The sequence below is a fragment of the Periplaneta americana genome, chromosome 4, assembly GCF_040183065.1.
Source record: "Periplaneta americana isolate PAMFEO1 chromosome 4, P.americana_PAMFEO1_priV1, whole genome shotgun sequence".
Classification (NCBI taxonomy): domain Eukaryota; kingdom Metazoa; phylum Arthropoda; class Insecta; order Blattodea; family Blattidae; genus Periplaneta; species Periplaneta americana.
This window is the reverse complement of record NC_091120.1, coordinates 44,708,445-44,734,146: the sequence shown is the minus strand read 5'-3', so window position 1 is coordinate 44,734,146 and position 25,702 is coordinate 44,708,445. Positions and strand designations below refer to the sequence as shown.

General features: G+C 34.5%; 1 protein-coding gene and 1 non-coding gene across 2 annotated transcripts in view; one reads left to right on the top strand and one right to left on the bottom strand.

The window, feature by feature from the left end:
* GlyT (Glycine transporter) overlaps positions 1-25,702 on the top strand; it is a 333,350-nt gene that overhangs the window by 153,797 nt on the left and 153,851 nt on the right. The gene's annotated exons all lie outside the window — the stretch shown is intronic.
* On the bottom strand, positions 7,943-8,015 carry TRNAT-CGU (transfer RNA threonine (anticodon CGU)). The gene has a single exon. It is a non-coding gene; the product is annotated as a tRNA-Thr (tRNA).

The following is a 25,702-nucleotide window of genomic DNA, read 5'->3' as shown; positions in this document are numbered from 1 at the left end:
AAAAAGTGAACCTCATATCTGTACATTTGCAGGTAAATAAAAAAAACTGTTTTAGAAATTATTATCTTAAAATAGAGAAGCTTATACAATATGTTTCTATTTTGCAAGATCTTCTATTAGAGAACAAAATATCAGTACACTGTCCAAATTTGTGAACATAATAATAATTTAGTTAGTCTAAATAATAATAATAATAATAATAATAATAATAATAATAATAATAATAATAATAATAATAATAATAATGTAGTCAAACTAAATAATAGGCTAATGTAATTAAACAAAATTACCATTTTTGTAGATACGAGGTATCTCTTCTTAGCCATCGATATACGGTAATTTATTTATTTATTTTATTCATTTATTAATTTTTATAGACGATATTATGTGCTCTGTAGTCTGTCTTTTTATTTTATATAAAATTAATGTACTCTTGCGCTATTTCTAATAACAAACAGGCATATTTATCTTTCTCGCTGAAACTTCTTTTCCTGATTTCTTTCTGGTTCGTATTGGTCTAAATTTATTACAAATTCTGACAACAATAAAACTAATTTCTCACATAAGTCAAGCCGCCGATGTTCACTTTTTATTTATTCATGTTCTACTGCGTCACTTGTGGAATCCAAAGATGCTTGTTTAACGATCCAATAACTAGTGGCCCGTTAAATTCCTCTTCTGCAACCCGACAATCCACTAACTTTAAAGGTCCACTAACTAATGGAGAAATACATTATTTATAGGTTTGTTTTCTTGCAACCAGCATCAGTGTTAAAGTCATGAAGATGACATCGCAGAGAAATATCGCACTGTAACTATATTCTTGTGATTATAAAACTGACTCACAAAGAATTATGGGAGAGTATGTTAAGAAACGTGCGTCTGTAAGGAAAGTCTACAAACTAATAGAAAGAAAGAATACCACGAATGATCATAGCGTGCAGCTTTTTCGTGATTAAGGGACAATGGGACTGAATTTGACTTTTTCTATAGTTTTGGTTCAAAAGTTTTCAAATTTTGTGGATTAGTTTTATGTATGTACTTATGTATACAAACAGTTGTACCAAATTTAAACAAATTTCATACATCAGTTCCTTCAATATTATTATTTTTTCTTATTTTATCAACAGTAGTCTCACTAGAGGTTTTGATTTTATTTAGAGAAAATTAAAAGTCGAGTGGAATTTAATTTACCATTACACGATTAGAAGAAAGTATATAACGATTAGAAGAAATAAAGCACTCTTATTCAATAAAATATTAATTGACTTACTGAAATTCTATTTCACTAATGTTAGCTTCACCAAAACGTTTGAACGGAGCCGGCATTTTCAGTTAAACTAGCAGAGTTGTATTTAACTTTTTTGTTTTGAATATCTCAAATGATAACTCCCTGAAATTAATTATATTACTTACGGTACACCCTGTATGTAAAAAGAAGATAAAAGAAATAATAATAATAATAATGTTTTATTTTCGCTGGCAGAGTTAAGGCCATAAGGCCTTCTCTTCCACTCAACCAGCCTTAATCAATACAATACATAAATTTAAATTACAAATATTTTCACTACACTTAAAAGGTTCTCCAGCAATAATCTTCACTACACATTTATTTAAATTTAGATAAATCTATAAGGTAAAGTAGTAACTTAATTTATGAGCTAATTTAATTCAATGAATTATAATTAATTTAATATTTGAGATAGCTAGTAAAATGATGAAAATTAATTTAATATAAGCTTACTAGGACTATGTTACAGGGAGAATATATATATTTCTATTTCTATAATGAGAATATTAATGTAATTGCCATTAGAGGTTTTGTAAATCTATTTAGAGAAATTAAAGATAATAATAATAAGAATGGACAGATGTTAGTTTCATTATAAGTAACAAATATTAATCAGCAATTCATCTGTTAAGTAAGAATTTATGTAATTTTGACCTAAATGAAGCTATTGTCCAACAACCCCTTATATCACTCGGAAGCGAGTTCCAATTTCTAGCAACTGAAACTGTATAGGATGAAGAATATAAAGATGTCTTGTGGTAGGGTATAATGAGTAAATTGTTATAATGAGATCTTGTACTTAGCTGATGATATGCGGATAAATTTTGAAAACGAGAAGCCAAATATATTGGGGTAGCGGTGCGCAGAATTTGAAATAAGAGAACAAGAGAATGCAGGGCTCGTCGATCGCTTAGCCTTAGCCAAGACAGAGTTTGGAAAGACGGGGAAACATGATCATACTTACGAATATTACAAATATAACGGACGCACGCATTATGCACACGTTGTAGCCTGTTGCTCAAATTTGCATTTAGGTTACTTAATATAATATCGCAGTAGTCAAAGTGTGGCATCACGAGTGTTTGTACAAGGATTAATTTTAATTTATCAGGAAGAAAGTTCTTCAGTCGCTTTAATGAGTGAATAATGGAAAATATTTTTTTGGAAGTGTGATTCACTTGTTCATTCCATTCCAGGTGACAATCCATATAAATACCAAGGTTCTTCACAGTCGTACTGTATGGAATAGTAGTATTATTTACAATTATCGGTGGCAAATTTTGTTTGTCACACTTCGATCTTTGATGTTCTATTAAGATTGCCTGCGATTTACTTGCATGAAATGGTGGAGGGATAAAGGAAAAAGCATATTATGAATGGTAGAGGTGAAAATGGAGAAGCTAAAAAGGGGACTGAGAAATTGAAACGTTAAGGCAGATAGATCGGAGAAAGAGAGTTAAAAAGGAAAAAGAAGCCGCATGGTCTATGGCGAGTCCTCGGCATCAACCCCTTTGATTTGATTACCAGGTTGCGTTTTTCCGAGGTTTTCCCCAACCAAAAGGCAAATACCGGGTAATCTTTTGGCGAATCCTCGCACCTCACCTCATCTCACTACACCTCGCCAAAATATTGTAAAAATTTGCACAAAATTGTAAAAATTGTAGAAAATTACTAAATTGTAAAACTGTAAAAATTTGTAAAAGTTGTAATTGTAATATTATAAAATTTTGACTTGTTCCACATCTTAAAGCTTCATTGCTCGTGTAAGATCTATGGAATAAAATGAATGAATGAATGAATGAATGAATGAATGAATGAATGAATGAATGAATGAATGAATGAATGAATGAATGAATGAATGAATGAATGAATGAATGAAGATTCAGAAAATACAGGAGTAGATTTAAAGCAAAAATAACAGAATAGAGAGAAGAAGAAATCGGAGGTGGAAAACAGAAAAATACAGAAGACAAGAATGAAAACAAGAAGTTAAAAACACACAGAAAAGGTTAGGAGGATATAAAGTTAAAGTAGGAGGGCAGGAAGGTTACAAAACGAAGTATATGGGAAAGAAAAACGCGAAGAAATACAATAAGAAGAAAACTAAAGACGAAGGAGACAATGACGAAGAGAAGCAGTACCAGCAGGATTAAAGTTTCATTGTCTAGTTTCGTTCATGAAGATCCTACGCTCCTCCGGAGTTGGAAGAGGGATTGCATTATGCTACAAGGTAACTCAAGACTGACCTGTCACGTGAACTGCCTACACAATAGGTTTCCTTTAATGAGCAATGTTTTGTTGTGATAGGCTACACGGATTAATCAGATGGTAATTGAACAGAATCTGTCTCAGTATTAGCACAAACCTGCACGCTAAGCTTGAATTCACTCCTACATAACAGTGGATTGAGGATTAACTCACAATAGCCTGCTTAGTAGTGTTGTTACAATCAGGATTATAAAAGTTTGAACCACCATCACCACCACCAATAATAATAATAATAATAATAATAATAATAATAATAATAATAATAATAATAATAATAATAATAATAATGCAGAGTTATTGAAGTATGGAAGGATATTGTTAAAGCTACGACTACTACATCTTTATAATATGTGCTGGAAGAAACAATGTATCCCAGAAGACTGACTCACTGCCCAGACTATTTCTATTTTCAAGAAAGGGAAAAGGAATGATTGCAATAATTATAGAGGGATATGTTTATTGGATACTGCCTATAAAATATTTGCAAAAATAATAAATAAAAGATTACAAAATATAGCTGAATATTTGATTTTAGAAGAATAAAACGGGTTCAGAAGAAGTAGATCTTGTACAGATAATATTTTTATGGTTAAACAGATAATCGAAAAACACAGAGAGTATAATAAAGGAACGCATATGGCATTTGTCGATTTTGAAAAGGTTTTCGATAGAGTTAATCGATGCAAATTGTGGCAAATATTGGAAGAAAGAGGATATCCCCAACAACTTGTAAGAATGATACAATGCTTCTATTCCCAAACAAAAATAAATGTGAAAAACAATGGTAAAACTTCTGTAAAAATTGTTACTAATCAGGGTGTCAGACAAGGGTGTACTTTATCACCTAAGCTTTTTAGTATTTATATAGACGATCTAGTGAGGAAGTGGAAACAACTAGTGAATGTAGGTTTTCAAATTTCAAAGAATAACTTTCTAAATATACTGTCATTTGCCGATGATTTAGTTGTTATTTGGAATAGTGAGTCTGCCCTACAAAAATATATTTTTAAACTTAATGAAATTGGAGAACAATATAATATGAAAATTTCTCTAATAAAGACAAAGGTAATGGCATTTACAGGGAAGGAACCGATTAGAACAAAAATAGCTATAAATAACTGCTGCATAGAACAGGTAAGCCATTTTAATTATTTGGGAAGTGATGTTGGCTTTGATAAAGAATATGACGTGGACAGTAAAAAATATGTAATTTTCAAAGAGTATGTGGAACAAAATAGAATATTTAGAAACAAAATTAAAATTTTATAAAGTCATGGCTGTACCTACGCTGGCATACGGAAGTGAAACTTGGACATTAACTAAGAAGCAACAAAGCAAAATACAGACGACAGAAATTAAATTTCTAAGAAATGTGAAGGGATGTACGAAGTGAGACTTAATAACAAATGAAAACATAAGAGAAGAGTTAGAAATTTGTAATATAAATGAAAGATTAAAAGATTTTAAACAAAATTGGAAAGAACATGTCGATAGAATGCCAGATACCAGACTTACTAAACAAATAATGCAATATCATCCTAAAGGAAGAAGATCGGTGGGCAGACCTAGGAAACGATGGCTGGAGGACTTTGTAGACGGAACAGGCATTTGATTGCCTATATCATGAAGTGAATAATAATATTAATAATAATAATAATAATAATAATAATAATAATAATAATAATAATTACACTGAACAACAATAATTTTACTCTGGCTTAAAACAATGTGTCAGGAAGCCCAGGAGGATAAATAGCAAACGGAGGGAAGAATCGAGATAGGAAGAAAAGGAAAAAGTTGAACGGAGGATAAAAGAAGGAAGGAGAACAAAATCAGAAAGCGCAGGAGGAAGAACAGCAAAAGGAGGGAAAAGTCGAGGTAGAAAGAAAAGAAGAAGAATGAACGGAAGAGCAGAAAGATAGCAGAAGGAAGAAGAGCAAAATTAGGAAGCGCAGGAGGAGGAATAGCGAAAGGAAGGAAGAGTCGAGGTAGGAAGAAAAGCGGAAGAATGAACGGAAGAGCAGAAAGATAGTAGAAGGAAGAAGAGCAAAATTAGGAAGCGCAGGAGGAGGAATAGCGAAAGGAAGGAAGAGTCGAGGTAGGAAGAAAAGGGAAAGAATGAACGGAAGAGCAGAAAGATAGCAGAAGGAAGAAGAGCAAAATTAGGAAGCGCAGGAAAAGGAATAGCGAAAGGAAGGACGAGTCGAGGTAGGAAGAAAAGGGAAAGAATGAACGGAAGAGCAGAAAGATAGCAGAAGGAAGAAGAGCAAAATTAGGAAGCGCAGGAAAAGGAATAGCGAAAGGAAGGACGAGTCGAGGTAGGAAGAGTCGATGTAGGAAGAGTCGAGGTAGGAAGAAAAGCGGAAGAATGAACGGAAGAGCAGAAAGATAGCAGAAGGAAGAAGAGCAAAATTAGGAAGCGCAGGAAAAGGAATAGCGAAAGGAAGGAAGAGTCGAGGTAGGAAGAAAAGGGGAAGAATGAACGGAAGAGCAGAAAGATAGCAGAAGAAAGAAAAGAAAAATTAGGAATCGCAGGAGGAGGAATAGCGAAATGAAGGAAGAGTCGAGGTAGGAAGAAAAGAGGAAGAATAAACGGAAGAGCAGAAAGATAGCAGAAGGAAGAAGAGCAAAATTAGGAAGCGCAGACGGAGGAACAGCGAAAGGAAGGAAGAGTCGAGGTAGGAAGAAAAGGGGAAGAATGAACGGAAGAGCAGAAAGATAGCAGAAGGAAGAAGAGCAAAAATAGGAAGCGCAGGAAGAAGAACAGCGAAAGGAAGGAAGAATCCAGGTAGGAAGAAAAGGGGAAGAATGAATAAAAGACCAGAAGAATAACAGGAAGACGAAATCAGAATCAGGATGTGTAGGAGAAGGAACAGCAAAAGGAAGAAAAGTAGGAGAAGGAAGAGTTGAAGTAGAAATGAAAGGAGAAGAATTAAGGGAAGAGCAGATGGATAAACAGAAAGAAGAAGAGCGGGATCAGGAAGTGCAGGAGGTGGAAGAGCAAAATATGAAACAGTAATAAGAGCAAGAGGAGAGAAAGTGAAATTAGGAAGAAAAGGAAAATACGAAGGGAAGAAAAGCAGATGAAGAGAGGAAATATGAGAAAGTGGAGTAGGAAGAGGAGGAGAAGGGGGATGGTAAATAATAGGAGGAATAGCAGAATAAAAAAGGAAAAATAATAAAACGACAAGAAATGGAATACATGCATTACAATTCCCTTTTCTTTCTACACCGATTTCATCTTTTATTCATTATCTTTGAACCCGAGACACTGGAGTACATAAACTGATACAGTCAATGTGCCTTGGATAGGAGGCGGACTTGTGATAATGTATTAAATTTCAGTGAAGCATGTCAATCATGTTATGTGACGCAGACTCGCTCTCATTTTTACGGCTCTCTTCACACTCGACAAACATCAAATATTTGCTGATGAGACTCCGGCCTGCTTCTACCTGACATTAGTTAATTAACTGCATGGCGACATTTCCTACGCTTTTTCTTTATACCGACACTGAACAATTTCCAGGCTCCGCTGAACCACAGACAACTCCAATAACATTCGTAGGTCTACATAATATTACCTGCTGTGTATGTAAAAATCTAGTGTCCAGTATTGTCTTGGGTGGAATCACAGCGTCGTGCTGACTGAAATTCATGAGAGTCCCACAGTGTGTCCTTGAAGTGTACATACTTACTTACTGGCTTTTAAGGAACCCGGAGGTTCATTGCCGCCCTCACATAAGCCCGCCATTGGTCCCTATCCTGAGCAAGATTAATCCATTCTCTATCATCATATCCCATCTCCCTCAAATCCATTTTAATATTATCTTCCCATCTACGTCTCGGCCTCCCTAAAGATCTTCTTCCCTCCGGCCTCCCAACTAACACTCTATATGCATTTCTGGATTCGCCCATATGTGCTACATGCCCTGCCCATCTCAAACGTCTGGATTTAATGTTCCTAATTATGTCAGGTGAAGAATACAATGCGCGCAGTTCTGTGTTGTGTAACTTTCTCCATTCTCCTGTAACTTCATCCCTCTTAGCTCCAAATATTTTCCTAAGCACCTTATTCTCAAACACCCTTAACCTATGTTCCTCTACCTGCTTCTATGTAAAAATCTAATGGCCAGTATTGTCTTGGGTGGAACCACAGCGTAGTGCTGACTGAACTTCATGAGAGTCCCACAGTGTGTCCTTGAAGTGTACATAGGTTGAAGAAATTCGTATATGTGGTTTAAGGGGTTAGGTACAGCTTAGGCCAGTAAAATTTTTGGGAAATATTCAACATTTTTTTCCTCCATTACTGTATCTTGTACAATAATGAAAATTGGTATGTGTAAAACATTGTCCTCCTTAATATTTGAGGAGAAAAATTCGCTCCGGCGCCGGGGATCGAACCCGGGTCCTTGGTTCTACGTGCCAAGCGCTCTGACCACTGAGCTACGCCGAATTTAATCCACAGCACCGGATCGAACTCTCCTCCTTCAATGTTTCCCTTTGTGGCCTGACTCCAAAGTTAGGCATATATGTTGAAGTATATGTCCAATGTCAACTGCCTTTATATTAGGAGCGCACTCAGCTGAGTGACTTGTTTGGCCGGGATTCCGCAGTTAAGTGCACAGTAATCTGTACAGACATATGCACTGCTGGCTATGAGAATATTATAGATTTTTATTAATTTGTCCTACAGAATGTTATCTGTAATATTGACAATTAATATTACAGATATTCTGTAGGACAAATTAATAAAAATCTATAATATTGTCCTTCTGCTATACGAAAAAAATATTTTTACGATTTAAAAAAATTATTTATATATATATTTTTTTTTCGAAATTTAAAATGGTGGCAGTTCACTGTGCAGTGATGAAGCGTTTCTCTCATAACTCATAGACTTGTTAATTTTCATGTTCTCTCTCTTTTATTTCATTGTTGAAACTCATGTTTACAATATCATGCTCTTTCAACTACATTCCTTAATAAATAATTTTTTTTTGTTATTTTGTGTTAGAAGAAAATACTGATATTTGAACATTTTTTAAAATGAATTTTAATTTTTATGAGACAATCTATCAAAGGTAGAGAATTGATCTTGCATAAATACACACAAAAATTTTCCAAGTCACACAGAGATTGTGTGCACTCGTTGTGGGTCTCTGACGTTTCGTCAGCCCACGCGAGTTGTGTGGATATGAAGGGAAAAGTTGAGACGGTGTCGGGTGGAGTTCCCGGGTAGCTCAGTGGTAGAGCGCTGGTACGTTCAACCAGAGGTCCCGGGTTCGATACCCGGCCCCGGAACAATTTTTCCCTTGAAATTATTCACGAGAAAATACATATCTAGATGGAACCTTTCGATTGGGAAAACATCTTCTGTCGAACTTAAAAGCTTCCACTGTATTTCAGTTCTTGAAGAAAATAAAAAATAAGAAGAATATAGTGTTTTGGTAATTTGTTCGGATGGTGTCATACAGCAAATCTGCCCGATCTAAGAACTCATAATTATGTGGCAGGCCTAAACGCAAGTCATCGTTAATATGGTACGGCGATCTCCAACAAGAACCTAAGCCCATGATCCTACATCAATTAGTCCTCTTATCCCAAGCCAATAATTTCAGGTAACAATAGTTGTTAAACGCTTGTCTATCCTGAGAACAGAATGCGAAAAATAAACCGCTGAACTGGAACACACAGAGAACCGCGCCGGCCACACATTCGATGCAGAGTAATCAATCCCTTCTGTCTGCCACTCCCCCTCGACTAGTCGTCTATCAAATGTCCCTCCTCACTTCATCATTCAACAATTTTGTCACTAGCCGAATGCCCTATTAGATAGTAATGTATCAATCCTCCGCTATGACTGAAGTGGCAGTGTTCCTAGTTACAAATGCAGAATACACGCGTTCGATTTCAGACGGGGAACAGGAAATTCATCTCTCATTGGTATTGGCTGTGTGTCCTTTGTCTTGTGACACCGCGATATGATCACTAAATGGTCAGGAAGTTCCAATATTTCTGACTGTCTAAAGTCTGTACAAATTACTCCGTATACTGTTGTTTCTCTATTTGCTGCATTGAACTGTGTTGTCATTTGCATTCTTGCTTCCAATATTTTGCAACAGTACAAGACTCTTATAAGAGAGCTACAAGCACAACCAAATAAGGCTAATTCAGGCTAGGAAATAAGCCCCGGGCGTCGAAACTACTTTCGCTGGCGTATGAATTTAAAAGAAAATCACCGAAAAATTTACGTTATGAATATTTCACATTTTTAAAACTTTGCATTATTCTGAGATGTTTATTACGTTTTCTTTTATACACTGCTCAGCAGATTTAATGGACTGCATTTAGTCTAAAGAAAGCATAAAACAGTATAACATATCTGTTGTTGTGACGAGAATCTAAGCCGCCGCATTCCGGTAAGGCATCATGTCATAAAACGTTTACGTCTAAGTTAACGTAAATATTATTCAACGTCTAGAATACGGAGAAAATATTAAGAATATTCTGGAGAGTTTAAGGTATTCATTCATTCATTCATTCATTCATTCATTCATTCATTCATTCATTCATTCATTCATTCATTCATTCATTCATTCATTCATTCATTCATTCATTCACTTTTTATTTACATATTCCCATATTTCTTTACTTATCAACTTACCCACTTATGTATTAATAAATTTATTTAATTTAGTTATTTATTTACATATTTAATTTGGTTATTTATTTACTTACATATTTATTTAGTTACTTACAGAAATGTGGTGGTACATCACAACTGGTATAGGTTAAATGTTGATGAAAATACAAATAAATAAATAAATAAATAAATAAATAAATAAATAAATAAATAAATAAATAAATAAATATTAACTTATTTAGTTAGTATTATTTATTTAGTTATTTGTTTATTTATTTAGTAATTTATATATTTACTTATTTATTTATATGTATATTAATTATTTATCAATTTATTTATGTATTTATTTTGTTATTTATTTATTTAAATATTTTACTTGATTTATTTGATTTGATTGATTGATATATTTATTTGATCGATTTATTTATCTATTTATATTTATTTATTTACTTACATATTTATTTAGTTACAGAAATGTGGTGGTACACCACAACCGGTATAGGTTAAATGTTGATGAAAATACAAATAAATAAATAAATATTAACTTACGAGTATTTAGTTCGTCTTATTTATTTAGTTATTTGTTTATTTATTTAGTAATTTATATATATTTATATATATTAATTATTTATTAATTTATTTATGTATTTATTTGGTTATTTATTTAAATATTTTATTTGATTTATTTGGTTTGATTGATTGATCTAATTATTTGATCGATTTATTTATTTATTTATTCATTCATTTATCCATTTATCCATTTATTTATTTATTTATATATATGAATTATTTATTAATTTATTTATGTATTTATTTGGTTATTTATTTAAATATTTTATTTGATGTATTTGGTTTGATTGATTGATCTAATTATTTAATCGATTTATTTATTTATTTATCCATTTATCCATTAATTCATTAATTTATTTATTTACTTATTTATTTATTTACTTATTTATTTATTTACTTATTTATTTACTTACTTATTTATTTACTTATTTATTTCTTTACTTATTTATTAGTTACTTATTTATTTATTTATTTACTTATTTATTTATTTACTTATTTATTTATTTACTTATTTATTTATTTACTTATTTATTTATTTATTTATTTATTTATTTATTTATTTATTTATTTATTTATTTATTTATTTATTTATTTATTTATTTATTTATTTATTTATTTATTTATTTATTTATTTATTTATTTATTTATTTATTTATTTATTTATTGCATTTTATAGATAAATATATTGCAGGAAATGAAATTAATTTGTATTAATGTTATATCAGATTCACTTTTTATAATGACTTAGGAACTCTTAAATACCCATTCCCGTATAATCGACGTTTTCCTGTCCATAATATTCTTGGACTTTGATGCTCTACCGCTTGCCGATTGCAGGAGACTTGCTCCGCATGTTATATATAAGTAGGTGAACATTGGTTTTCTCTTATATCGAAGGAACAGTGTATTATGTTTGCTCTTAGACCATACTTCGAGTATTTTCTTCGGTGTTGTAAGTCAGCCTCAATTTTTCAAGATTTGTAGTGTATTGTCAGCCGTTGCAACATTACATTGCCAATGTATACAGTTGCATGTGAAGATGGTTTCAGTTGTATGACTCGAATAAAATCTACCCAAAGACGCATGCTAATAAATGTTGAGACAACAAACAATAAATAATTACTATTAGGCCTAACATGAATGGACCATCTGTCACCACGTTTCACCCAATAGCATGCATTCAAAACTGATCTATAAAAAATCACGCCGGCTTGTCGGCAAGAAAGTGGACCTCTAAATATCTTGTGCCTATTTTCAAGGCTACGCTAACCCATATCTTCATCGCTCTGGTACAGAAAGGAATTCAGTGACGATGAAATTTTAATGCAAGCATTTTGAGCGAGACGTGCTGTTGTTTTCCTATGACCCAGCTGTTCCATTGTTTTAATAAAAATACTATTTTTTTTCAGTGATTTGATAATAAAAACTTTTAAAATATGCTTAAAAATCAAGCTTGCATTTGTCTGCTATTGTAGATAGCCTACCAATAATTCGTGTAACCATAGTATAGCCTTCTTATAATCTTTGGTAGATGTATGGAGTTTATTCTTTGTACAGCATCCGTGGTAATAATATTTTTCTATTATGAATAGCCAACTATATAGTCCAAGGATAAACTCAGATTTTGTTGAAGCAATGGAGCTACGCAAACTTAAAACTGTGACATGGAGTGTGATAAGTTTTATGACAGGGTAGTGAAAGATCTAAATTTGTAGCCTATGTAAAGTTTGATCCACTTCTCTGTTGGAAATGGAACATGAATCTACTGAATCAACGAAATCATTTCGGGGAGATAAAATCACTTAGGTATATAATACGCACAAGAAGAAATTAATTACCGTACGGGAAACTTAACTAGTAGCGATGATCACAAACTTGTGTAGTTCTTGCGGAAAGAACTTTGGTCGTCAGCAACAGGTTGAAAGTCTGTCTGACTGAACGAGTCTTTGCAGTTTCCTTAGTCCTTTCTGCTGGCTTCATAGTTCTTCAAGTGACTTTTTCTTAAATAGTGTTAGGCCTACAGGTTTCCATTATACCAAACACTCCCTAAACATTTAACGTATGTCACAAGAAATCACTTCTCAATTTCTATATTTTTTATTTGATATACAAAACACAATGATTTTGGCATCATCATAGAAAAGTAGTTCATCAATTTACGTAAACTAGGAAATATCGCGATTTTGAGTTTGATCATTTTAATTAGGTTTTTGTTTAATCAAAATACAGTACAGTATTATCAATGAGTGTTTTTACTCACGAACTGAGCTGTCCATGTGGACGTATTCATTATGCAGTGTATATTATATTGTCTACAGCACATTAGCGTACAATATAGAGAATGTAGTTAAAATTGAAAAATAATCATGATATGGATATTTAAACACATTTTTTAAAATGGTGGCCGTTCATTTCGATACAGGCTTCAGTTCTAATGTGCATATTATAGCACTATAGACTATTGTACCTAATCCCAATTACCAGTTTCGTTCTTCGTACTAGTAACTCATGTTGAAATAATTCTGTACCTACTCTATAAAAGAGTACCTTACGTACTGTAAATTCAATCTTCACTTCTGCCCGATCCGAAAAGATAAAATTACTCAGACATGCTATCTACTGTCCGTCCAAGTGGTTACCAGTTTCGTTCTTCGTACTAGTAACTCATGTTGAAATAATTCTGTACCTACTCTATAAAAGAGTACCTTACGTACTGTAAATTCAATCATCACTTCTGCCCGATCCGAAAAGATAAAATTACTCCAACATGCTATCTACTGTCCGTCCAAGTGGTTAAGTCGTAGGGTCGTAGAAAGGGAGGAAATCACGTGACAGTTAATTACTTAACGAGGCCCTTTTATTTAAGTTATTTTAAACAGTTGTATAATATTACGTAGACGTCCAGTTCCTAACAGAAATTGATGTTCTCAGAAAAGAGCTAAGACAGCCCAGCCACTAGCTGGTGAATAAAAGCTGGTGGGGGAAACCGGGATACGACGTAGGCAAATGAACGACAGTACCTGTGCGAAAATGATTCAATATTGAAAACTCTTTCGTCACTGGAAAACGCGAACATATTTTTGGAACGTACTGTTTACTATGACCGTAAGGCTACTATGACTGTATATGAGGTCTTGGATCTGTGTGGAGGACGGTTGAACTTCATTAGTAGAAGGGGTGAGAGTGAAGTACATTCAAAAACTGAGGTACAATAAAAATTGAAGTAAAAATAAAATGATGTCCCTGTACTTAAGGGTTAAATTGGGGAGATGTTACAAAGAAGTATTTTTCTTCTGAACAAAAATTTGAAATTTGTGTTTAGATTATTTCAGCCTGTAAATATAAAACCATAGTATTCGAGGCTAACAATCTGTAACACGTTACTGCTGTTAACTAATGCTGAGTTCTTGGTAATAAAGCCATTCACTCTTTTGCTCTACAATACTATAGGAGAGTGATGTAGTAAAAACTACAACCGCTTTAATGTAGGCATTATATTTTTTATGTTATGACGGTTGTATTACCTACACGCAACTCCCGAACTATTTAGAGAACCACACCAGCCGTTGGTTAGCGGGAACATATTATGATCTAGCCGGAAATATTTTCCGACAACTCCACCAACCATATCCCGTCTTCACTACTTAGGGGACGAATATGCATACCATGCCAGGTCAGCATGCTGAAATGCATTTCCTCCAATTTTGACGTAACAGTTACACCGTTGTGATGCGGTTTCAGAGCCTCGTTTCTTAAAAAAACAGGTTGTATCACGGGAAGGTGAGGATGGGATTTGAGTAGGAGAAGTTCTGAAATGCACTGCACTAATTCTTATAGCCCGTCTGTGAGAAGTAAAGCAGTACATAATACAATATTAGAACAATTAAACCAATTAAACTATATCTTTAAGTAGAATGCCAATTATCACATCAAGATTTCCAAATAAAACATATTAAATACCAACTCATGAATTCATAGATCTATAAAGAACAGCAGATTACCGCTGAAGGTATGGTATACGGTTCAGAAGGATAGAGGGGAATTCGTGGTGGGGACGGCACACAGCTGGTACGCAGCTCAATCCATCACGGGTGCACAAACAATTTTCCTTAGGCTGCAGTTTTTAGTATTGTTCAAAGTATCGCCTGATTCAAGTGTCTATATATGTCTCTTACACTTGTTAATGTATTATGTGTTCTTAGAGTTGTTTAATTATTTATGCTTGACCATGCCGAAATGTAGTAATTATACACCTGGTAGCAGCCCTTTAATGGACCTCATTGAAGTACACCTATTCATTAAAGTTCAGGTGTTCCACCAATCAGAAAACACCATTGTAGCAATATGGAAGCGCAAGTATCGATTATTTTCGGATAAGCAATCGAAAGACAACTAGCGAAACGTCACGAGGCTGGAAATCCAATACTGTCGCAGAAGGTTATGTTCTGTTACTATAATAATTAGGGTTAATTGTAAATAATATTCAAATAAATTCAATATGTCATGTCGTTTTTCAATGTCTAAATCAATTTCAAGGTTATATAAAGATTAATGTTTATTTTACTCTCTAGATTATATCAAGGTCAATGACATTTGTTTCTCGGAAAAATCAATACTTTCGCGTCTGCGCACATCTCACAATTTACGAGATATTGCACAAGGTCAGTTCCGCTCCCCAGTCAGATAAGAATAACATGAATACTTATGAATAATTTCAAGTTAGAAATATGGTCGAGCATAAAAAGTCGTATGAAACTTGCCTATAATGGTAATTAAGACGCTCGTATGAAAATTATGAAACTCGCTTGCGCTGGTTTCATAAACATACTCGCGTCTTAATTACTACCATTATAGGCTCGTCGCATAATGTACTATTTTAGAACTGTTACGATGACTCAAAACAACTTTCAACAGAACATACTTAATTATTTACATAGTTATGGTTGTTAGGGAACCTGGAGGTTCATTGCCCCCCTCACATAAGCTCGCCATCGGTCGCTATTGTGAACTAGATTAACAGAGTCTACCATCATATCCCACATCTCTCAAATCCATTTTAATATTATCCTCCTACCTACGTCTCGGCCCCCCAAAAGGTCTTAGTTCTCCCAACTAACACTCTATATGCAGTTTGGATTCACCCATACGTACTACATGCCCTGCCCATCTCAAACGTCTGGATTTAATGTTCCTAATTATGTCAGGTGAAGAATACAAAGAGTGCAGTTCTGCGTTGTGTAACTTTCTCTATTCTCCTGTAACTTCATTCCCCTTAGTCCCGAATATCTTCCTAAAAACCTTATCCTCTGACACTCTTAACCTCTGTTCCTCTCTCAAAGTGAGTGTCCAAGTTTTACAACGATACAGAACAACCGGTAATATAACTGTTTTATAAATTCTAACTTTCAGTTTTTTTGAAAGCAGATTGGATGACAAAAAGTTCTAAACCGCATCAACTGAAAACAATCATGTCATGATATACAGTAGTTGTCTTACTAAATTCTGTATGGCAACTGAAAGTTTCTATGGAACTCTCAAGAGAACATTACTCAATGTTAAGAAAACTTCCAAACAATTTATACACCACTCCTGGAATATGGTGAAATCTATAATATTACATCCTGCGATGCACTTATGAAGGAGTCAGAGAGAGTTAAAGAGGCGGGGATGGGGGTTCCCGCCATCCAATGGGAGTCCATTATTTTTTACCTGTTGGTCGCGAGGATTGAATTCGTAGGAAGCAGCGCAGGAAGCGAGGAACTTTATGTTAAACAATTATACATCAGTTTGGAAATATGATTCTGGGACGTTTAAAACTGCTAATTTTACATAGCCTACTGCTATTATACAGAGTGATTCAAAACCTCCGCGACAAACTCTGAGGGATGATAGATCTAATAATAAGGAACTCTTTTTTGTTAAACAACCTATGTCTTTTGATGCGCCATTTCGAAGTTACTGTTGAAAATGTTTTTGCGCGGGCGTACGTCAATGTATTTCCTTTTCATCCCCTAGTTGAGTGGAAGAGGAAGCCTCACGGCCTTAGCTCTGCCAGAAAAAGTAAATTATTATTATTATTATTATTATTATTATTATTATTATTATTATTATTATTACCTGTAAATATTTTAACTGTTGTAGCCTTTATTCTAGACGTCAAAATCATGATTATCATTTTTTTGCAAAGTTATCAAGGGTGATATTGATTGTGAGTCTATCATAAACAATATCAGCCTTCGTATTCCTACAAAAGGTTTAAGATTTCAAAAAAATTTTTATAACAGAAATTCAAAATCATCTTCTCCAGTCTGTAGATGCATAAAATATGCCAATTTGCATGGGCACAATTTAGATCCTTTTAAGGTATAGTTTCGTTTTGATTATTAGTATTTACTGTTCTTGTTCTCAATTTTATTTATGTATGTTTTTGTTTATTTAAGATATTATTTATTTGTTTTTGCACCTTTGTATCTTCTGTTTGTGTATTGTGCTGAACTATAATTGGCCTCTGGCTGTTGTTCAGCATACAAATAAGTAAATAAGTAATAAATAAATAAATAAATAAATAAATAAATAAATAAATAAATAAATAAATAATAATTATTATTATTATTATTATTACTACTACTATTATAAAATTAATAAATATATATATGCTAATATATCCCCAATAATTAATTCAATCAGTTAATGATTAATACGTAAATAAGTGTAAAACAAAGGCTTTATAGTATACCTACTATACAGGGTGTTTCCGGGCTGGTGTTACAAACTTTCAGGGATGATGGGGAAAGGCACATGTATAATTTTGAGATAAGGAACCCTGGTCCGGAAATGACTGAGTCGAAAGTTATAAGCAAAAATAGTTGTGTGAAAATGGAATTGTAATTTCGCACCACGTGCCTTCCTTCCCTTAACCTTTGGAACAGTCGTGGAAAGATGGTATGGGCCGGATGTCTCCTACGTGAGTTCTTGGCCCGATACAATCTGTGAGCTTGTCTACTGTTCCCATTGTCTCATCCGTATTCCAAAATCATGTCTGCATATTCCGTTCTCGTGTATTCCTCCATTTCACTAGGACTGATCGACTGGACACTGCAACATGTACACATACACTGCTGTCTACAGACGTGCATATCAGGATTGACCATGTCCGTTACACATTACGCCATCTGCATTGCTTTAGTGTAGTTTCCTGTCCTCACCCCTCAGACAGCGCACTGAATGGAATACTGAAAGTAGACAACGTAAAGAACGTCAATTGAATACAGTATGTGTAAGATGTACAGATAAATACATATAAATAAGGTGTACTGAGGAATAAAATTATTTCATTTCCACACAACTATTTTTGCTTATAACTTTCGACTCAGTCATTTCCGGACCAGGGTTCCTTAGCTCAAATTGACACATGTGCCCTTCCCCATCATCCCTGAAAGTATGTAAAACTAGCCCGGAAACACCCTGTAGAAGTAGGCCTATGGAGATTCTTTCAGTTTTATTTAATATTCGTTATGATCAAAATTTCTAGGGAAGTTTCCGCCATGACACCTAGAAAAGTATTGTGAAACTTAGGCTTTCCAACTGATGGACGCACTGGCCATTGATCAGCAAAATGTCTGCTTATGGTACGATTTAAAAAAAAATGTCAATTAACATTTATCTTGCTACTAAGGTAGGCCTTTAAGTTAATAAGTTGGGTGCTCCTGTTATGGCCATGTTCCTGATATGGCCACCCCGCTATTGTGAGTTAGTTAACCAAAAAATCCGCTAAACTGCAGCAGAATCCAGTGAAAGGGCTTCCTGGTATGTCACTTGATCGTTTTCCATCCAGTCAGGTTGAGCAATATGGCGTCAGTTGCCTGTTTTGCGGTTTTCATGTGACTTCTTCTTATTTTTCTCTGGTAAGTCTCCTTTGTTTTATGCATGTTTTTCAAAGACTTGTTCGTGAAAACCATAGTACTCCACTCAGTTTTTAATGTTCTGTTGATTGGTGTTGTCGTTGATGGCGTATCTTTTACGAGTTGTTCATAATCAAACGATTTTCGTGAAAGCTTACCTGCTCCTGATATGGCCATATTAAATGCACCATGGCCATATCAATTTCATTTCACTTTTATTTTTTCACCTGACAAATTTACATGCCTAATAGCTGGGATTACGCAACAATTTTGTATTTTAAGAAAAACAACTTAATTTTTTATGGAAAAACCTGTTTTGACTACACTTTTGAATTATAAAAATGATTATTAGCCTAAGTGTCAGGTTTATTCATTTTACACCAAAATTATTTAATTTCAGCACAATTGCGCTATCAAACTGAAAACAATCACGATTTGTAGAACATGGAACAAGGGTGGCCATATCATGTGCACGTGTTCCTGATATGGCCACTAGGTAGACTTTTGGAAATTGGGACTTTTTGGACAATTAAAGCTATTTTTATGGGGAAACGAAATTGTTCTAAGAATGACCATTAGACTGAGAACGAGTGAGAGAAAAGTGGTTTACATTTTTTTTCAAAATGGCGGCTAGAAAAATTCTCAAACCTTAGTATGGCCATATCAGGGACACCTACCTTATTACCTACCGTATGAAAACACACTGCTAAATTTATTGATTACACTCTTGGATATCGTATATTGCGTTAATGTTGTAGTGGTAGGGCTTAAGACTGGTTCACAATAAACCGGGAACGGAAACGGAAAGGTGAACGAGAACGGAAATATTGTTAAAATTAATGTATTTAAATGTGAGCATGTGAAAGCTTACATTTAAATACATTTATTTCAACATTTTTCCGTTCTCGTTCTCGTTGTTTCCGTTCCCGGTTTATTGTGAACCAGGCTTTATAATCTAAGATAAATGCGGAACGTGCGAGTATCTGGAACGCAAAGCGCTTGCTGAAAGCTTGGCACTGTGCTCACACGAGTCACGTGTTGTATGTGATATAAATTTACTGATCCGACGCCCCGTCTGATTGCAGGCCCGTAATCCTGTAATCTTCCGAGTGTTCGATAGAGCGGAGAAATTCCAAGTTTCAAAAATACGGATTACAGAGAGAATATCAGATCGCTACACAGTCGGCTGACTAAACTCTATGTAACACCAAGTCTCTTAACTCTACCGCGCTATATCAGTACACATAGACCTTTCATTACCCGAGTGAAATTAGAGAAAAATTCAGAGAATTTAATATTGTAAATTAATGTTTATATCTGGAAAATTCGTGTACAATAAATTATTGATTCATTCTATGGCCCGCACATGACTCACATGAGAACCTTGAACTACAGAAGAAAGATAAGGTAAGAAGATATTCCATTTAAACGCCATTAAAATGATTCTTATTTATTGATTTTAAGGAATCCAGAGGTTCATTGCCGCCCTCACATAAGCCCGCCATCGGTCCCTCTCCTGAGCAAGATTAATCCAGTCTCTATCATCATATCCCACCTCCCTCAAATCCATTTTAATATTATTCTCCCATCTACGTCTCGGCCTCCCCAAAGGTCTTTTTCCCTCCGGTCTCCAAACTAACACTCTATATGAATTTCTGGATTCGCCCATACGTGCTACATGCCCTGCCCATCTCAAACGTCGGGATTTAATGTTCCTAATTATGTCAGGTGAAGAATACAATGCGTGCAGTTCTGTGTTGTGTAACTTTCTCCATTCTCCTGTAACTTCAACCTTCTTAGCCCCAAATATTTTCCTGAGCACCTTATTCTCAAACACCCTTAACTTACGTCCCTCTCTCAAAGTGAGAGTTTCACAACCATAAAGAACAACTAGATAATATAACTGTTTTATAAATTCTAACTTTCAGATTCTTTGACAGCAGACTAGACGACAAAAGTTTCTCAACCGAATAACAACAGGCATTTCCCATATATATTCTGCGTTTAATTTCCTCCCGAATGTCATTTATATTTGTTACTGTTGCTCCAAGATATTTGAATTTTTCAACCTCTTCGAAAGATAAATTCTTTGCTGTGGTCGTGCCAGAGAATCACAGTCCCATTCCAAGGCTTATTGTAGGAATTCGTAATATGCTGTTTTTTACGGTAATGGGTTGATAGCCCTTCGCAAGCTGGAGGACCACTCCTTATCGGCTGTCCACGACTGCTTATTCAATATATTCGCAGCTACCCTCTATATCTTCTGGAGGCCGTCTCCTCTATCCGCAACCTGAGGACGCGTCATGCCGTGGTGATAGGGACCCACAATACATGGAATAACAATAGTACATCGCTATAATATGATATGTGTATATAATCACTTAGTGATTTAAGACGGCGCACATTCCATCGGATTCCGGTCACTAAGTTACTCTTAATGAGTGCACCTCTGCACATTAGTGTCTTGGACATTGTGCCACTGTCACACATCTATGACACAGTGCATGAGGGTTGGCCACTAAAGGGAAACTAAAGATGGAGCTTAAACTGAGGGAATTCAATCCGGTATCGCAATTGAAATCCGGTGTGGCTTAGTGGATAGAGCGTCAGCACGTATAGCTGAAAACCCAACTTCGAATTCCGGTGTCGGAGAAAATTTTTCTCCGCTTCACAGATCCTTCATCACATGATAACGCAAAATGTCTGCATGGAAATATCATATGTACTTCGGTACATCGCTATAATATTCTATGGACTAGCTAAATGAATGCGTGAAGGATTCTCTGTAAGCACAGAATGACAAAACGTTATTAGGAATGTCCGGAAATAGGACCTGTGCGGCAATTGGCTCCCCTACCCTATCCATCAATAAATACAAAAATTATATGTTGAGCTATCATTTCCGAGAAACCAAAGACCTAAGAACATCTCTAAAGGGAATGATGAGTATGAGTAGGATGTAACATCAATTAATTAATACAAATTATGTTTATAAATATTGAGCTACCATTCCCGGGAGGTGAGAGATGTTACAAGATTCCAATGATAAATACAAGTACACTTGGTTACATATCACATCAATTACTTAATACAAATTGTTGTTGTTTAGTCAACAGTCCAACCAACCAACCAATCAAATGACGTGACGCATAACCTAAGTTAAGCATTTTTTTCAAGTATCGCACCAAAAAGAGGTGTTTGCCTTGTCATGTTTACAGAACAGACATGAGGAGGCCAGCCTCCAATAGTACAAAATCATCACAATACAAATATTATATAAACACAAGAAACATGATTAGATTAATTTGCCAGTGAATTATGGTCATTTGAAAAGAAAGTGTTTAGATTCACCTATAATTTTCATACCTGAAACTTCAGTCTATTGACATTTCAATATATAATTAATGATCGACAAGGTAGAATAGTTTTATTGCCCATGTTGCGTTGGCATATTGAAAGGCTGAATTGTCGCCATGACTTCTTGTATTGAACATACTATAAAAATGACACTTGCTTAAAAACCTCCTTTAGTTCTAGTAGAACGTTTTGGATGTTAAAAGAACTGAACAATTTATGAAGTTCATGTAATTCTGCCTGTAATGGTCAACTGTACGAAGACAGGTTGGAATATCATAAATGACGCCAATAAGGCAACTAAACCAGGATATAGTGGAGTAGATTGGCCAGTTCCTTTCCCTCTGCACTGCATATATATAACATATTTCACTAATCAAACTTAAATGCAACAATTGGTCTTTCTCTGACACGTATGGTCAGGAGAAATGTACTGCCTGATAATAGATTTATATTTCAATCAGAACATCAATCAAAGATAATAATGCAAATTATATATACGAATAATGTTCGTTGAAAAGATCCACCTAATTTAATTTCTGAAGAATAGGCTGAGGATTATGATGACGATGACGATGACGATTGACATATCATTTAGTTTTTTTTTATGAATTATGTATGTGTATGTATTTATTTACACTGCAAATGGTATATATCCGGTGGCAGTGGTAACTAATTACAGTCATCAATTTATTTATTTATTTATTTATTTATTTATTTATTTATTTATTTATTTAAATCCACCACCAACAGAAGCAGGCTTCCAATTACAGGTGGCTTACACAGATACATACACAAAATACATAATAAGAAAAAAACAAAAACAACACAAACGAAAGAAAAAAAATACATAACGGTAATAGATGCGAGAATAATGATAATAATAAACACAATTAATAATAATACTAATATAAATAATTAATAATAATAATAATAATAATAATAATAATAACAATAATAACAACAACAACAGGGACCATCCTAAATCAAATGAAACACGATCACTTAATATAACATTTAAAGTAAATCTAATTTGTATCTTAACCTTAATTTCGAACTAAAACCCACGAGTATGATATCTTCATACCTGCACAAGTATCTTTCAGCACTACACTCATTTCGCTGACAACTCACTCACTGCACTGGAACTTCGACACATTTCACTCATTCTATCCTGATTTCACTAATACTTCAAAAACATGTCACTGTTCAAATACTTTGCACTGCCACTATAAACTATAAAACTTCACTGACAGAAACACACTTCATTTACACAACACACTTCACTGACATAACACACTTCTTTATTTATTTTAGTAGGTTATTTTACGACGCTTTATCAACAGCTTAGGTTATTTAGCGTCTGAATGAGATGAAGGTGATAATGCCGGTGAAATGAGTCCGGAGTCCAACACCGAAAGTTACCCAGCATTTGCTCATATTGAGTTGAGGGAAAACCGCGGAAAAAACCTCAACCAGGTAACTTGCCCCGACCGGGAATCGAACCCGGGCCACCTGGTTTCGCGGCTAGACGTTCTAACCGTTACTCCACAGGTGTGGACAACACACTTCATCACTGATACAAAACTTCAATAACAAATATCAATTACACCTTTTAAATAGTGCGTATAATATACTACCGTTTATTAGTAAAGTCCTTAAGCCTATTTTTAAATACATTTTTGGTTATTGGTAAAGCCTTTAGTAAATCTGCAGGTAAAGCATTCCAGTCACTGGTAGTACGATTGAGAAAAGAAAACTTTCCAGTGTCCGTCATCTGTCTTCTTTCCCTCAATTTATATGAGCAGTCGTTTCTTGAAGAGTAATTTGGCGAGAACGGTAGTAATTATCACGGTGGTGATGATGCAGATAAGAGAGAAGGCAATAATTTAATCTAACTACCAGTACAAAGATTGAATTCGTGTATTTCCTTATTGCAACTTGCCTAGCAGATGCGGCAACTTCTCCGACTCACGAGTTACACAGAGTAATATATCTACTAGGAGTTACAGAACATTGCAAAGGACAACAGCGTTTCCCTCAAGAGAAAATGCTTACAGTATCAACGTAAAGGATGCTGAGTGGCTCAAGGGCCGTTCGGAAAGTGGATAAAGGAATTTCATTCCTCTTTTGAGATTACGCCAATATTTAAATTCTCATATTATAAAACATTTTTTTTTGTTATACTATGAGCCTACAATCTTTATTTTCCTATTATATGAAATATAACACAGTAAATTACTGGTATGGGATAAGGTAATAAGCATTTTCATATTGGGCACGAGAGGTTTTTCTCGGGATTCTCCCGTTTTCCCTCATCATTATTATTATCGTTCCACCAATACTCCATAATCACCTTAACTCTGCGAGATCACGAGTCATGTCTCCGAAACAAATAAATAAATGGCTGAAAGTTGTACACATTTGTGTTCAGTAGACACTAATATTAAGATAATAGGTACTTTTAAGCATCTCTGATGTGTCGTCTGCCTGTTACCTTCTCTATCCTTGTGGAGCCATCGTTTATATTCAATACGTACAATTTAATTTATTGATTAAGACAGAACTCCACATTTTCATTACATCAGTATTAGAATGGAATGGTTCGGCGGCATCACGCTTAGACCGTCTTTTATCACCGATATTCTAGAAGATAGAAGGTTTAGTGGACCTCGGGGTCATGTCAGAAATTTTGGGATGAGAGAAGTTCCGTCACCTCACGGAATTGAACCCGGCCCTCCGGTTCGCAACCAGTGGCTCTACCAATTCAGCTACTTGGCAGCCATATAACTACGTTTTACCAAAGTGTAATGAGAAAATATATATGCACACGTCGTAATTGTTTTTATGCTCGACCATGCCGAAATGTAGTAGGCCTAATTATACACCTGGTAGTAGCCCTTTAATGCACCTCATTAAAATACACCTATTCATTATAATTCAGTTGTTCAGCCAATGAAAAATCACCTTTGTACTGATTGTACCATTATAACACCGCAAGTATCGATTATTCTCGGATATGCAATCGAAAGATAATTAGCGAAAAGTCACAGAGGCTGGAAATCCAATACTGTCGCAGAAGGTTATGTTCTGTTACTATAATAAATAGCGTTAATTGTAAATAATATTCAAATAAATTCAATTTGTCATCTCGTTTTTCAATTCTAAATCAATTTCCAGGTTATATCAAGCCTAATGTTCATGTTATTCTCTAGATTATATCAAGGTCAATGACATTCGTGTTTCGGAAAAAATCAATACTTTCGCCTCTGCGCAAATCTCACAATTCAGGTCAGTTCCACTCCTCGCATAACCATAACATGAATACTTATGAATAATTTCAAGTTAGAAATATGGTCATAAAAAGTCGTATGAAACTTGCCTATAATGGTAATTAAGACGCTCGTATGAAAATTATGAAACTCGCTTGCGCTCGTTTCATAAACAAACATACTCGCGTCTTAATTACTACCATTATAGGCTCGTTGCATAATGTATTATATAGTGACGAATGAAGACATAGCAACAGCCTGATGCATGCCATATATTAATCTTTAAGAAATGTTTTACACAAAAAATACAGTATAACTACATTTCTGTATAATATAGGAAAAGACATAATCACTATAATACCACAAATACGTAAGCAATGTTGTATCATGTAACATTTCC